This window comes from Pantherophis guttatus, chromosome 2 (genome assembly GCF_059756535.1).
Source record: "Pantherophis guttatus breed Tessera chromosome 2, ASM5975653v1, whole genome shotgun sequence".
NCBI classification, from domain to species: Eukaryota; Metazoa; Chordata; class Lepidosauria; order Squamata; family Colubridae; genus Pantherophis; species Pantherophis guttatus.
Window position 1 is genome coordinate 18,849,507 of NC_142064.1, and position 16,769 is coordinate 18,866,275.

A 16,769-nucleotide genomic window follows, 5' to 3' on the forward strand; every position below is an offset into this window, starting at 1 on the left:
AAAACAAATTCCAAATTAAAAAAACTAAAAACTAAAAAAACTAAAAAACAATAATTGCAGAGATTATGGGCAGGCAATTTTTGGGTTTTTTTGTAAGTATATAACAAATCTGTTTTACTTAGATGGACCTATAGAGGTGGCGCAGTGGTTAGAATGCAGTATTGCAAGCTAAATCATTACTCACTGCCAAGAATTCGAATCTGACCGGCTCTGGCCGTTATGCTGCTGGAGGCTATGCTCTCTCTTATCTTATGAGCCAGGATGGTGCAGTGGTTAGAGTGCAGTACTGCAGGCTACTTCTGCTGAATGCCGGCTGCCTGCAATTTGGCATTCAAATCTCACCAGGCTCAAGGTTGACTCAGCCTTCCATCCTTCTGAGGTGGGTAAAATGAGGACCCAGATTGTTGGGGGCAATAGGGTGACTCTGTTTACTGCTTAGAGAAGGCTGTAAAGCACTATGGAGCGGTATATAAGTCCAAGTGCTATTTCTCCATGGTATCACTTTAAAATGGGGCATACCAAGTTGCAGGTTGGAGAAAGATCAAACCTCACTAAAAAAAATTGAACGTCATTGATGACAGTTGGGTGGTGTCAGACATTTGGGGTCTTTGGATCCATAGATGGTGCTAATATTATGCAAAATCAATAAAGGAAAAAAGGAAAGAATTAGGTGATCCACTAAGGGTGCCTAGCTCAGAAATTCTTACAAATCCAGAAGTGGGCACTTGGTGACTTCTGAGAAATTGTCCTCTCTTGGCTTAGCCAATCTCATAAAATATTTAGAGGATAAAATAATCCTAATTTAGAGGATAATAATCCTAATGCAACCCACTGACTGATTCCACTGGAAGGTAAGAAACCAGTGGCCCACATCTTAACAATAAGAACTGATCATAGCTTAGGAACATTGTGGTCTGTAAATTTGCAGAGATGGGCAAATTTACATTTATAATATTTTGTTATAAGTCAAATAGATAAATATTCATAACTTTAATAGGAGTTTTCCAAGATCAGGGCTTCAGAATTCAGAGAATCTACATGTCCAAATATCATCTTTGTGTTTCCCTTCTCATCTCACCAAATATATGAGAACGTCTATGTGAGTAGGTGAAACTAAAGTCATATACATAACTGTAAGACAGGTACAGTGAATAAAGGTAAGTTTTTACCAAATATTAATTTAATAAGTTACTAGTTAATCTGCCAGTTGTCTAGAGCCAATATGTACAGATAACTGAAAGTTAGGAGTATGTCTCAGTTTTGGCCAAATCCCAAATTTCAAAGTAGGGAAAATGAATATAAATAAAATATAAATATTCATTTTCCCACTTGGGCTTAAACTTGCTCTGTTCTGAAACTGAATCCCCATAAATCTTTAGTACCAACTACAACATCTTGGGACTGAATGTGTCATTCTATCTCATTGTTGCCCAGTCTTAGATCCTAGTAACATTAACTGTTACGGTAGTTAATTGACCATTTTCTACACTTACAACCATTGCAGCATGCACCATGGTCATGTGATCAAAATTCAGATGCTTGGCAACTGACTCATACTTATGACGGTTGCAGTGTCCTGGGGTCATCTGATCACCTTTTGTAACCTTCTGGCAAGCAAAGTCATCGGCAAGCCAGATTCACTTAACAGCCATGTAATTAATTAACATTGACAAGCGCCATGGTTCACTTAACAACTGTGGCAAGAAAGGTCACAAAATAGGGTAAAATTCACTTAACAAATGTCTTAATTAGCAACAGAAATATTGTGCTCCATTGTGGTCATAAGTCGAGGACTATCTGTATCGGGAGGGCAGACCTTATTCTTCTGAATCCTACTTTCATTCTGGCGATCATGTCAGATTTTGACATGATCAACAGTTTCAGAGTAGACCACATATTTTCCAGAATTTAACATATATAGTAGTTTACAAAGCATTGGATTCCCTCCAATGTGATCCCTCTCCAATGTTAGTGTCTTTGCATTGGGTAATTTAGCCACATATATAAATCTCATAAAGTTTTTATGAAGATAAACCATGCATATACTTCTAGAACAGTTGTCTGAATCTATCATGACTTTTAACTTTTATCAGAAATCATTGCAAGTATGCTTGTGTAGGAAGTTAGCACCCACCCCTTTCCTGGAAGAATGAAATATTTTAGGAAATATTAAAAAGGCAGAATATTATGTTTCCCTGGTGGAGAAATGGAGAAACATGTTTTAAAGACAAAGCAACTCCCACCTTCCTGCCTCCCCCCCTTTGTTAATGGGCCAGAGGCAGAAACTCAATCTTTGACAATAGGACCCATCTGCAACACAATGGCAACAGAAACTAACACAATGGGACCCATCTAGGACAGAAACTCACCACATGGCACCTGGGAAGATTACATAAGCCAGCAAGGCTAGCTAAGACCCCCACCCCCTGGGAGTCTGACAACCAATCAGGGTACTCTTTCGGGGGCCCAGGAGGTTCAAAGCCAGAGAAAGCATAAAACCCGGGGACTCATTGCATCTCGGCCCTTTTTCTGTTCAGGAACTCAAACCATATGATCCTGTCCACCATTAAACCATCTTTCCAAGCAGTCTCCATGTTTCCAGTGTCTTTTCCCCCACTTGGAGCTGAACCCAGAAGGATATTTCTTCCTACACTTGCATTATGGAATTAAAAATTAAGATCATTTATTGATTTAATTATCACACTTGTACATTAAAGTGTACAAAGTGTGGAAAAATGGTCATAAGTCACTTTTTTGTAGTGTCGTCGTAAGTTCAAACTGTCACTAAATGAACTGTTATAAATTGAGGACTACCTGTACAGTGCGTTTCTTGCCTCCATGAAATCAATCTTTTTTTTAAAAAAATCTGTGTAAATGGGTAATGAACATAATTTAAAGCATCTTCTCCTTTTATTTAAGAACTTTGCCAAAATTAAGACAGATTTACCATGAAGGGATTTTAATACTAGCAACGCTATTGCATCAATTGAGATAACATTGAGGCAAGGCAAGGATAAAGAGAAAGTGTGCGGTTGATTACAAACACCCTTAAAGAGGAAATCTCACTCATATCACCGCAGTCTGATTTATCTGGTCCAGTATCTGTCTGCCTCTCTTATTCCATAACCTCCCACCTCCTTGTGGGGGAGAAATAAACACATTTCCAAATTCACTTAAACAATGTGACTTAGTTTTGCTGGAAGAAATGTCCATCTGGGTTCAGTTCCAAGTGGGGAAAAAGACACTGGAAACATGGAGACTGTTTGGAAAGATGGTGTTTTTAATGGTGGACAGGATCACATGCCTTGATGATGTTGGGTGAAGAAGAAAAAGGGGCAGAGATGCTGAGAGTCCCTTGGTGTTATGCCCTCTCTGGGCTTTTGAATTGGAGCTTGTATTCTGATTGGTTGTCAGATTCCCTTGGGGCCGTGTAGGGCAACTCTGTAGGCTGTCCTGAGTCCCAAGCTTGGCTGAGCCTTGCTGGGGGATGATATAATCTTCCCAGGTGCCATGTGGTGAGTTCTGTTGCTAGATGGGTAGAGGGCTAATCCTACCTTTGTTGGATCCTGGGTGAGGGCATTTGCCTATGAATAGACGTAGCTATCACTTTATCTCTTAAGTGTGGACATCTGCTGTGGGCTATTGAGGAGGGTGGGGGCTACTAAGAGTGAGTCTGTTTCCTGCCTAAAAACATGTTTCTCCATTTCTCATCCAGGGAAATATAATATTCTGCCTTTTGACTATTTCCTAGAATATTTCATTTTCCTAGGAGAGGGGTGGGTGCTAACTTCCTACAGTTTGATCTCACAAATGTTACCTCCACTGTAATATTTTGTTTTCTTATGGAAATGAAACACTGTAACCAGGAAAGTTTTCAAAGTGTTGGCTGCAATAAAACAGAGCTTTTGGCCAGATTAAACAAGCTTTCCAACCTTTGGACCAGTAGGCACACATGGAATTTAAAAACAGGGTGTTACATCCACAGAAATGTAATTTCCAAATTACCTCACTCTGTTTCCACTTGAACTCCTGGGCCCAGTTCTGGGGACCATTTTTTGTCAAGGATGCAGACAAATGCACACAACCTCAGAGAAAGTCGGCAAGGATGACCAAAGGACTAGCTATTAAAACCTGTGAAGAGAAACGGAAAGAGGCGGCCTGTTTTGCTTCGAGAAAGGATAAAGGAAAGGAGATATAATAGCACCCTTCAAATATCTTAGAAATACTTCATAAAAGGTCAAACTCTTGCTCTAGTTCCACAGTGCAGATCCCAGAATAAATTATAAGGAAGCAGAAGATGTAAAAGGAGTTTCAAAATGGAACCAATTGACACAGGCTGCACCTTCAGTTCACGTCATGAAGCAGAATCCTTCCTTCCTTTCCTCCCTCCCTCCCTCCCATCAATCAAAAAAAAAATTTGGGGTCCTAATTCCAAAAATTCTTGACACACCATTCCTTCCTTCCTTCTCCCTCCCTCCATCAAAAGAATTGTTTGGGTCCTAATAACCAAAATTCTTTTTTTTTTAATTGAAAAGTTTTACAAAAAAATTTTTTTCCCCAATGTTCCCCCCACCCTTTTTCCCTCCCCCCGACCTCCCCCCACATCCCTTCCCCCTATCCCCCCCTCCCCCCCCCAGACTTCCCAGAGCAAAATACAGGGTTTTTCAATAACAACCATAAGCTAAATTAACCCATCTATCCTTAAACTAATAACCAAAATTCTTGACGCACCTTTCCTTCCTTCCTTCCCTGTCCTGTCCTGTCCTTCCGTTTCCTCCCTCCCTTTTTTTTTCTCTTTCTGAATCTGATGGACTCATTTCCAAACCAAGCCCTGAACTATGTTTTTTTTAAAATTATTACTATTTGCAAAGAATAGCACTCAGGTCTGTGTCCAGAGCCATTATTGGAAATAAAGTTGGGCCCCAAAATCTGGTTGGGGCCCAACTTTATTTCCAATAATGGCACTGGACACAGACCTGAGTGCTATTCTTTGCAAATAGGACCCAGTTTATGGGGGCAATAAGCTGACTTTGTATAAATATACAAAAGTATGAAGGCTATTGCTTAACGCATTGTAAGCCACCCTGAGTCTCCGGAGAAGGGCGGCAGATAAATCAATTTTTTTTTAAAAAAATAGTAATAATTTTTTAAAAAGCATAGCTCAGGGCTTGGTTTGGAAATGATATATTGTAATTATGGGGAACAACCACCACCAAAAAAGAAAGGATCAGCTTTTCCCTTCCACCCCTGCAGTGAGGAACGACTGCAGATCTCTTCCCCACCCCCCACCACCCCAAGCTGCTCCTTTCTTCCTCACCGGTAATTAAAACATGCCGGAGATTGAAGAAGGGGTGTGTGGGGGGTGGATGTTGAATGCCTTTTAAAAAACAACAACCTCTTTTTCTCTGCCTTCTCCACAAGAGGGAATCCCTGATTTATCAAGTGACGGGGAGGGGAAGGAAGGGGAAGCTTCAGAAGAACACTAATAATGGTCGTTTTGGAGCGGGGAGGGGAGGGTTGTCTTTCCCTTCTCTCCCCCCCCCTCCTTTCCCTTCTTCTTCCTCCTCCTCCTCCACCATTTCTTCTTCACACTCCAGTGGCAAGTTTTAAATTGAATCCACAGGGGAGAGCGCTTCACCCCCACCCCCACCCCGTCACCCCCCAAGCCCATCCATTCCTCTTCTTCCCAAGCCAGAAAGGCAGCCCCCACCGCCCCCACCTTTCCTTTCTCCCCCCCCCACAACTCCCTCCCTCTTCGTCCTTGCAAAAAGGCTCGCTTCTCCCTGCGTCTGCCTGCCTGCCTTGCCTGCCTGCCTGCCTTTATGTGCAACCATCTTTTTTTTTTCCCCTCTCAAAAAAAAAAAGAAAAAAAGCCAGGCCTCTGGCTGCAAAGGCGCCTTTGGCGGGGTGGAGGAAAACCCTTTAAACATGTCTGTCTGAAAAAAAGCACCCTGGCAGGATCGGCCCCTCCCCGCGTGGCAGCACCCTGGCCTCTTGCCCAAAAGCTACCAGCAGCAGCAGGTCTGTTTGCATGGGGGTGATGGAAAGAGGTTGCATGCGAAGGGTTGGGGAAGCGGGGAAACCATCAGGATCTCTTCGGGGCTTCTCTTTGCAAGAGATACCCATGCCCATCTCTCGTCTCTTTCTTTCTCCTCGCCTCCGTCCACCCTTGCCGGGGCCTGGCTGCTGCAGAGCCTTACACACAGGGCTGGGTAGTGTTGTTTGGGGTGTGGGGGGGGGCACACATCTTCTTCTCCAGCCAGATTCCCTTCCCGGCTATGGCTCACCGCCGAGCCCCGCAAAAGAACAACGAGGAGGAGCCGCCGCCGCCGCCGCCGCGGTCGCCACTCGCTCCGCTCCGGGCCCGCCAGCTTTAGAGGCTCTCGAAGCGCCAGCGGCCTCCACAGGGGAAGGGGAAAAAACAAAAAAAAGGACCGGGAAGCAGCGTGGAAAAAAAAAAAAGGCCAAGCCAGGCCCGTTGGTGCTCTCGCCGGCCGGAGGAGGGAAAAAAAAAAGCAGCCCGGTTGGAAGGCACCGAAGATTTAGGCCGGAGGCGCGGGCGGAGAGGCGGCAGTGCCAGTTTTTCCACAGAGGCGGCTTCGGGCGGAGGACTGGGCTCTCTGGAGCGTTTGGCTTGAAGGGGTTTCATTTTTATTTATTTATTTATTTATTTTTGAACGCGCCCGCCTGGAAGCCGTATAAAGAGCTGGTTTCGCGGGCCGCAGAAATGGCTTGACTGAGCAAGGCCTCGGTCGGCGGCGCTTGGCAGAGAAGGCGCTCTTTCTCTGCAAACCGGGACAGCCCCGCTTCCCTTCTTCCCCGCAAAGCAGCCTTTTGGTTTTTTTGTCTGTTTCTGCAAAGCCCAGCAGGAGCCACCGGGAGCTTAAGGCATTGCTGGGTATCCATGGGGGGATTTGTTCAGGCCCTCATCCTGCCTTGCTCCCCCCCAAGAGCATCCGCCAAGCCTGGGCCCATTTGCTGGAGGCTCCAGTAAATTCACTGCGGATTTCTCTCAGGTAACGCTGGGTAGCTTTTTTTTTTTTTTTAATTTTGCCGGCCCTTCTCAGCCTTCTTGGGAAGACATGAAGGTGGGAAGAGAGGCTCAGGCCATGTGGAGTTGGAGGGGGCTGCAGATGTTAAAGGCTTTTTTCCCTCAACATGCAGGGAAAGCGAAGGGTTATGAGAGCAGCCTGTCCAGATGATTCTTAAACATTTCCCCAAAAAATGGAGAATCCACATACTCTATATAGGTCGACCACAGATATGATCATTAAAGAAGTTTTCCCCTATATTTAAATCTAGATAGCAACACCTTAACTTCCATTATTTCTGGCTGCAGTTCCTGGCCATCTGCCTTGTAAAACAGGAATAGTGTGTCAACCAAATAAGCTTTTAATTATTTTTTTATTTAAAGCATTATATACATTTTGGAGCTAAGGGAGGTAGGCCCAAAATCAAATATGGAAGACCACATGGAAGAGGTCACATCTCTCTACATTGTTATAGGCCCCACTGAACATTTCTATTATATTCACAAGACTAATGGTGTCAGGTTGGGGAGTCATATTATCTTCCCCCCCTCTCCCATGACAGCATGAACAAAGAGATACCATGATCTGGGTACTTAGGGAATTGGGTGGTCTTGGCCCATTTATTAGTTGCTTGGTGACGTACATGGTTGGTACTTGTATCTGCCTATATAGAGATGCTTTTCTGCCCCATTTTAGCTACTTGATCAACTTTTTATTTCCAAATATTGTTAACCACAGGACTGGAAACAGAAGTATTAAGATTCTAGACGTGTAGCTTTGAATCATCTGAATTCTGAAATTAACATTTTTGGGTGGATAGAGTCTCACTCTTGACACGTTGTGATTGAGATTGAAATCCACTTAGGTAGAAGAGTTTGAGCCAATCCTTATTTGTCACTGCCTGTTTGAGTTATTGAAGGGAAACTGTCTCTGTAGACATGAGCCCTTGGTTAGGAATATGAGATAACAATGTAGTAAGTGGGTGCTGCCAGAATCTCATTTCTAAGTGGTTATGGCTGCATGATGCAGAGATGGTGAATACAGGTGCCAATGACAAGATTGTTTTCCATGCTGATAGCTGTAATAGGGATGTAACAATAATGTGGGAGCCACCTATTTGACATAACTCCGGTGTTTTTTCCATTCATTACTACCACAAACATGGACGAGTTGCTCTGCAAGCAGCAGTTGAATATTTGCAAATATTCAAATAATTGCATTATTCCAGTCCATCAAGCTTTTCAGTATGCTCTCCAGCCCTTCTTAAACTGATGGCTTCAAGCTAATGTCCTCCAATTTCAGTTCCCATGGAGGACAAAAGTTCAGGAAACTTTATCTGTTCTGATCGTCAATGATCTCCCAGTTTTTACAACAATGGTCTTTGCCATCATGTAACAGGAGATAACAGAGGCAGAAACTGGTCCTTTTGCTTGTCAAACTGGATGCTTCCACTAATCTATATCCAATCATTGGTTATGGTTATCCAGCAGAACAATGTCTATATAATTGTAAGTTGGGGTATTTGCAAAGGAACAGAAGGACAGTGGTACATAAAAGGGTGCACCTTGTTGAGAAAGTGATAATAGTAGAGATAATATAATGGAGAACTGTATGTCTGATGTCACAGTTGTTTGGTGGAATCATTGCCATTGCAAAATTGTTCTTCTGTGGTTGATGCCCATTCTGTAGCAGAACCTACTTGTGAAGGAGTTGGTTGAATCCAAATGTAGAGTCAGGAGGAGATTAGCATGAGGTGAATCTGGGCTTTCTTGTGAAACAGATCTCTGTATTATATTTAAGAATGTGAGAATAACCCATAGATCAGGCCTAGACCCCTCTAGCCATCATTCCATTTGCTATAGTAGTTTATCAAATGTATCTAAGAAGAGATAGGAGATCAGTGGAGCCCTACTCTCCCATTGTTGGTGCTCTAATACTTAAAAGTTGTCATATGCCCATTCATCAGAGCCAGAGGACATTGACTGAACTGTCCTTTAAAAGTATGTCTAATCTCCAATTGAGGCACATAAAATAATGGCCAGCATCAGATCTTGCTGTAGTTATTTCATAAGTTGATTACATGCTACATGAATAAATATTTCCTTTTATTGCTTTTAAATCTACTAATTATCTTCATTGGGTGGCCTCTAGTTCTAGTATTGTGGGAGATGGAAAACACCCCCAGTTTAGTCTTTCTTTACCATATATAATTTTTAAAAACTTAATTATAATTTTTGTATTTATTTTTTCTCAATCAAACTTCACCAATCATTCTATCTTGTCTTCAAGGCCCCTGATTATCTTGAGTGTCCTTTTCTGTATCGTCTTCAGTTCCATAATATCTCTCCTGAGGTGTGCAGATCAGAACCGTATACAAGATGTGACACACAATAGGAAAGGAGGGGGTCCCTTGAGGTCCTGTTTGTGGGCTTCCTGAATGCACCTGGTGGACCACCATGTGAGGTGGAATGCTATATACACTGCTCAAAAAAATAAAGGGAACACAAGCAGAAGAAATCCGAGATCTGAATGAATGAAATAGCCTTATTAAATACTTGTTCATTACATACAGTAGTTTTGTATTCCCTTTGTTTGAGCAGTGTATAAACTACTGTATATAAAAAACAAAGTATTTAATAAGGCTATTTCATTCATTCAGATCTCGGATGTCTTCTGCTTGTGTTCCCTTTATTTTTTTGAGCAGTATATTTGATTGATGTACCCAACCACTAGTAGTTGCATTGGCATCCTTCTTACAGAGGCAGCCAGCAAATCAGTCCTGCCATTATAATATGACTGAGAAGTGAAGGGTAAGAGTTTATGGTAATTTATACTTAAATTCTTATAGGGTACATTTGTGTAATGATGACAGAAACTACTGGATGGCGACAGACAGTTTTATCAAAATGGCGGCTTCTGTTCTTGTGTTGAATGGCAGGGATTGTCAGGGATTGGGAAACTCTGGCTTTTCAGATGTTAAAGTACAATAAACAACAGTCCCATCAGTATGATTAATGGTGAGAGAAGTTGGGAGCTATATTTTTCAATATCCAATGGTCCAAAATTCCCATAACAACCAGTAAATGACTGGAAAGCTGCCCAGAATGATTATGTGTGATCCGTATTTCTTGGAGGAGGCAAACAGAATAAGACTCTGTTTTCTAGTTTAGAATCTGCTATTGAGGAGGTTTTGAATGATGGAAATAGGAGATTTTAGTCTATGGAAATTATGGAATCTCACTGCTGTTGAGGCTGGATTTGGAAACCATTTTGGTAATGAGAAGGAAGGAAGGAAGATCTTTGAATGAAAATATGAGTAAGTTAAAAGATGCAGAGATAAGGAATTCCTTCCACAAGGAAGGAATAATGATGAGGACTGGGGATTTTGAAAGCTGCTGTTCCAACACATATAGAAAACACCAGGGGTCTTGCATAGGTGAAGAGAAGGCCTTGTAATTGTAACAACTGTTGCTACGGTATGTGTAAATTACTAGTGACTTGGAAGTGGATAGACAAGGTTGGCCATAAGCCCTTTGTGAAGAGCAAGGACTATTTTACAACCACTCCAAATGTTCTACAGATGTGGGGTCTGAGAACATGGAACTCCTGCTTTTGTAAATGCCCCAACGTTGAGAGCGCATAGAAAAGTATGTCACTCAACAGAAGCATCTCCCTCTCTTGGGGAACAGAAGTGGAAGTGGGGGGGTTTGCTTGCTCTTGTGGCCGAGTATCCTTCATGCAGCAAAGGAGATCCTGTGAGCATTAAAAAAAACAACAACCAACAACTGCGGTCTCTCTTTGTTAGCTTCAAGACATACACAGCTTTTCAGCCAGGTTTTGGGAGGTAAGTTGTGGACGGCAAAGGGAAAAAGCTAAAATGTCAAATGTTTCTATCTATCTCTGTCTCTCTCTGTCTCTCTCAGTGTAAGGGTCTGTGATTGAAATTGCAGGGGGTGGGCTGATGGGGGGAGAGAAACCAGACCAAAATTATCTGCACACCAGAGAAGAAAACAACTGAACCACTCTGGTTTTCAGGATTTGTTGGCAACTCAGCGAGGGTTGCCATAGCTTTCTACGTAGGGTGACCAGAACCGGCTGAAACTGGTTTGAGGCAGTTCAGCTCCTGAACACAATGCAGTTATTGAGATGGCTTCCTCCCGCCCGCCCTTCATGGCACCAAAAGCAGAGGATCTTGCAGAACAGATACCATCCCCTAACAATATGTGAATGCACATTTTAGACACACAGCTCTGGTATGTGGCTAATATAACAGTCATAAAGGTTTCTGTGTATGTTATGTGCCTATTTGCAATGGCTGATAACTTTGGCTGGTTCATGCCTTTAGAAAATAATGATAATAATGGTAATGTTATAAAAGAATGGACCATAGCTGAAGTTTATCACCCTTATTAAGAAGAAAGAAAGAAAATTGTTTCCTTTGCTAAGTGGGAAACTGATATATCTTGGTGCTTGTTTTGTTTTTAAACAGCAAAATAAAATGGGTTGGCTTGCATTTCCCTTTTATGCATGTGGCTCAGGATTGCTACTTTGCTCTCTCTATCTCTCTCTTTCTCTTTTTAACTGTGGTTGTATTGTGGATTTCTTTTCTGAGGAAAAAAACCTGAAATCTGTGTCTGCGTATATCTATCTGTGTAAAAGGCCAAAAAAACAGCGTTGTTGTAAAATTGCGCATGAAAGCCTTTGCAAAATAAGCTTTAGGAGGCATGCTCTTGTTTTCCTTTCAGGCCTATTGATTAGGGCTGCCTTTAACTCTTTCAGGTTTGCTGTGCTTGTGCAACCTTCATCGGCATCATTGGCATTTAAAAAATTGTCACAAGGCAAAGTACACAAGGTGAGCTGCGGTGCTTGTTAAGGGTGTAACAATCTGAGCATGGGCATAACATGGTAACAAAGCCTGAACACAATGTGTGATTGCATACCGAGACACACTAGAGAATAACTCGTAGTCTAAGAGAGGAAATGCTATTTAACTGATTTCAGCTGACCTAGGATTAGAATTACCTATTGTTTTATAAAGACTTAACCATAATCAGTCTTTGTTTGGTACACCTTACAGGAAGACATTTCCTCGCTACTGTTAAATCAGAAAAGAAGAGGGCCCCATATGATAGTCATAAATTGGGGTCCATATGGCAGAGAGCTGTTTTGAATTTCTTGATTAAACTTTTAACATCTTTTTCCTCCATCATATCAACACGATGACTTCTTATCCCTTCTGTCTCCTTTTTTTTTTTGTTGGCTCAAATGAGATAACCTCACTTTGATCTGGAAGTCAAAGACAGTTTTAAGATAGACTGTACATTTTATACAAATTAGCATCTGTACGTCTTCCTGTCATTCTGTGAATCTTGGTAATTAAATAATCTTGTGCCGAACATTTTAGCAATCCAGAGGAGGGGATCTGTTTCAAAAGGTTTGCAGAACTCCAGTGGATTACTAGTAGGCTAAATTGCAATACTCTCACATTAATGACATTCAGATAGGAACCGGATGGACAGTGCATCAGCTGGTAAGCAATGTCTCCTCCTGACTCAAAGCTTCACAGCCTTAGATTTTGGATAATAATTCGCTTTCCTTCCCTTAAAAAAAAAGAAAAGAAATGTATACCTAGATAAAGAGCAGACATTTTGCATCTTATGCTGAAGCTGGAAGCTCCAGGGAAAGGGAGTGGGGAAGTAAGATGAAGCAGTAATGAAATGGCAAAGGGAAGAACAAAGGCTCTTAAAGAAGGTACTGAAGGACTTTTATTTTTGTTTGCGTTGGTGGCTATTTTGCTAGAAACAGTGACTTCCTAAAACAGGAAATCATCAGTAACCCTGGAATTTTATGTGCATTGTGAAGTTACAGCAATCCACCCTGTCGTGGCTGACAATTGGTATTATGAATGTACAGTCCTGGAAAATAATAACTAAGGATAGAGGATAAAGAGTTGAAGGAAAGAAAAATGTGTTCTGATGGAGTTTTAATATTTAGGGTGTCTGTTTGTATTCAAGCGGAATAAAGTAGACAATCTTAAAAGCCCTGGGAGTCTTTTGATTGGGCAAGTTCCATGGAGGCTGATGACAGGCAGGACTCGCTACTTTAGAGGGTGACACAAGCATTAAGGAACCTCTTTATTTCCTGATTGTGCAGCAGATGACATAAGGTATTTAAGGAATAAATTGTAGTGTATTGAAAAATTGCATGTGATCTGTTAAGCCTGAAAATATTTGGTCTGGTGTTTTAATGTACTGTGCTTCTCCATTCTGACAGGGCATTGAATAGCTTGCATGAAGGAGCCCAGGGTGCTGTGATACCATCTTTGTGTTAGTGTTTAATAATACCAATATACAATAGCTCTGTATTTAACTGTGGATGTCTGTCGTACAAACCACCAGTCCCTGTTACATGATGGGGGAAAATAGATGGCTGCTCTGCACTGAGGCTTTTTCTAAGGGTCAGCTCCAATCCATGGGGTGGGGGCAGATGCTCACCTATATATATATATATTTGGAAGGCTTTTGCAAAATTGTGAGTAACAGTGCTTTGTCTTGTGACAATGTCCTTCAGACAGCTTAGGTTTGGAAGTAATATTGCACCATACATGCTTCGGGTTATTTGCATGTTGCCTTCATTTGATCTTTCTTGCTGCAAAGGTTTTTTTTCTCCCCCTTTCATTCAAACATTATGCTGGGAATTCTTTCCTATCACAGTAGAAAACTGAACAGATACTGTTTATGTTTCTTTGGCTGTTTCTATTTAAATTGTACAAACATTGTAGAGAAGAAATTTAGGGGAGGGTTTTGGTTTTTTTTACAGCCATGTAGGCCATTCTTTTAAGCAGAAAATGCAGATTAATGTCTAAGGACTGGCCTTTTGCCTTTTCCCAGTAGCAGATTCTGAGCAAGGCACAATAATTTAATGACAGCGTGGGGAGAATCTGGCCTGCAGGCCCAATTTAGGCAGGTTTTATGTCTTTTTCTGAAATGAAATAGTTTTGCTTCCTTTTCACTAAATACATTAATCAAAGGTAGAAGATTGGCACGTATGTTTCTTTGTCTTAGCAGGTTTGATTGTATCCATGAAAATTATAAGGCCTACATCTTTATATATTTCAGAATTTTTTGGGATGGGGTGGGGGGAAGTTACCAGGACTTGCCTTCTTATACAAAACATTGTCTGTGGCATTTGCTCTGTTTTGCTTTAGCAGAGGAAATAAACCAAAAGGGAACCACAACAGAATATTTCTTGGTCTGTCTTGTGTTCTTAACTAAAGATCTAAAGCATTTCAAAGCGCTCAAGGAGATATTAAATACACTTATGGCATTGCAGGCCATTCCAGAACATTCCCTAAGTTTCAAGGTGTGGCTGACTAAGCTAGAAAGGAGAGGTATATTAGGACCCTTGTGCCAAACTAAGTTTGGCAAATAGGCAAAATGCTGAACTAGGAGACAACATCTAACTGATACGGATTGATCTAGAAATCTAAGCAGCTCAGCCTTGGCTAGTACTTGGAAGGGGAACCAACAGTACTGTAGTTAGACCGGAAAATCAAGAAAAGAAAGCAATGGAAAATCACTTGTTTGGTATTCTGCACAAGATGAGTTTCTGTATATTTTTAAAGGCAAAAAAAAAAAAAAAAATCTGCAATTTCTGTTCAGGACTTTGAACAGCTGGTCCAAGAATGTCTGCCTGTATGATATAAGAGGCGATAACTTGATTGTACAAAACAACATTTGTTACTCTCTTATCATAGATTACTGTTTCCATAGGAGGAAAAAAAAATCCCAAATACATATCAATGCAATGTAAGTAGGTCAAGTGGAAGAGTTAAACAAGGACAAAATCCAAAGCAGTACCATAGAACTATATGATTTTGGTGATACAAATCATTTATTTATGATTTTACTTTTTTCCTTTCCCCATGCACTTTGTATGCATTTATTTAGCTACCAGATTCTCAGAGCTACTTATTATTCCTTAATTTTAGTGTTTCACTGAATCTCAGAAGATTGGCATGATGTAAGTCTTATTATATTAGCAGTTGAAACTAAAATATAACACATTTTATTCTTCTTGTAACAGTGACTTTCCTAGAACCTAGAAAGATTGGAACAACATTGGCAATTTCGTTGTTTGGAAGGTTAGGGTTGCTATTGATATCCAGATAATAGAAATATTGTTTAGCAGTCTGCATGCTGGTTTCTTAATTAATATGAAAAATATTTTTAGAAACGGGGGATGAGGCCAAGCATATCTAGAACCTGGAGATGGGTATAACTCATATCTGCTTTATGTTTCTTCAGAGCAACATCTCCGAGATCTTACTATCCAAACAGGAGAGAAGTCTTGGTTTTCTATTGAGGTCCCAAAGGTGCTTTTTCAGGAGACAACTGGACTTTCTTGTTTTTTCTTTGAAGACGCTTCGCTTTCTCATCCAAGAAGCTTCTTCAGCTCTGACTGGATGGTGGGGAATGGAAGGGATTTATATTCCTTGCAGACAGCTGGTCATTTGCATCCTTTTTGAAGATCATTGAAGCACTTGGAGGTTTATCTGTCCTCAGGGTCACCTGCGTAGTGCTTAATGGTTCCTGTAGTCTGCAATTTTTCTGGAAATCTGCTCATACTCCCACACCATTCGAAGTGTGTTCATCCCAACTTGCAGAGCTAAAAGTCTGTAGAGATTCTCAGTCATCCAGGTCATGGTTGTTCCAAAGGTGCTTTTTCAGGAGGCAACTGGACTTTCTTGTTTTTTCTTTGAAGACGTTTTGCTTCTCTAAAAGGATGAAAATGACCAACTGTCTACAAGGAATATAAATCCTTCCATTCCCCACCATCCAGTCAGAACTGAAGAAGCTTCTTGGATGAGAAGCGAAACGTCTTCAAAGAAAAAACAAGAAAGTCCAATTGCCTCCTGAAAAAGCACCTTTGGGACAACCATGACCTGGATGACTGAGAATCTCTACAGACTTTTCTATTGAAGGTTGCATTCAGTGGAGATCCCTTGTTTTTGCTAAACAATAGTAAGACTGCTATGGTCTACCATCTAACCCTGAATTTTGTTGCTATTATAGCCTGCCAGCTCCTAAGGGAAGGTTAGAAACCTACTCTTAGGGTACCCAATCTCAATTCAGATTGAATTATTGTAATCACAAATTAGCATATCAAAATAAAACAAAACTAAAAAGATAAAAGTAGAATTAGTGATATGACTCCACCCTGGCAGATGTTTTCATATTTGCAGCCATAAAAATCTATTGTCTATTGAGTTGATCTGCCCTTTATCTAGGATTCTATTATCAGGTGACAAGAGGACCTTGTAATTGTCTTGGCAAGAAAACAGAAGTGCTTTCCTTGGTTTTTTTTTCCCAGTCTCTCTTGCATACCTGGGTAGGTATGCCCATCCATTCTTCCATCTAGGTACACCCAACCCAATTCTGCTTACGTTCCAAACCAAGAGAAGGTCTTATGGCATTGCCATCTGCTGAGACATTCCATCACGTTTAAAAAAAAAGGCTCTGAATATTGAAGATGTATTTGAGTGGCCTTGCTATTATTAGTTATTATTATCACTGATAAACCTGGCTGCATCTAGCTCACTTCTCAGCTTTTCAGGGCATCCAACCTATGGCTGCTGCTATGATATAACCCTTCATTTCTCCATCTTGTTTGTATTTTATTCTATCTATATCCAGCTGTTTTCACAACTGAGTTAAGATGTTTAGGGGACCTAGGATG

The 16,769-nt window shown here is 41.1% G+C and overlaps 1 protein-coding gene across 12 annotated transcripts in view; it reads left to right on the forward strand.

The window, feature by feature from the left end:
- The first annotated feature begins 5,574 nt into the window (after positions 1-5,574).
- ZNF532 (zinc finger protein 532) overlaps positions 5,575-16,769 on the forward strand; it is a 72,614-nt gene continuing 61,419 nt past the window's right edge. For 2 of the 12 annotated variants that reach the window (XM_034442452.2, XM_087885617.1), the window contains exons 1-2: positions 5,756-6,021; positions 11,811-11,883. The gene's annotated coding sequence lies outside the window, so the exon portion shown is untranslated. Of the gene's footprint in view, positions 7,017-10,744; positions 10,876-11,139; positions 11,285-11,810; positions 11,884-13,135; positions 13,198-16,769 lie in introns of those variants that run through there. The other 10 variants (XM_034442447.2, XM_087885614.1, XM_034442453.3 and 7 more) reach the window with 7 other exon arrangements.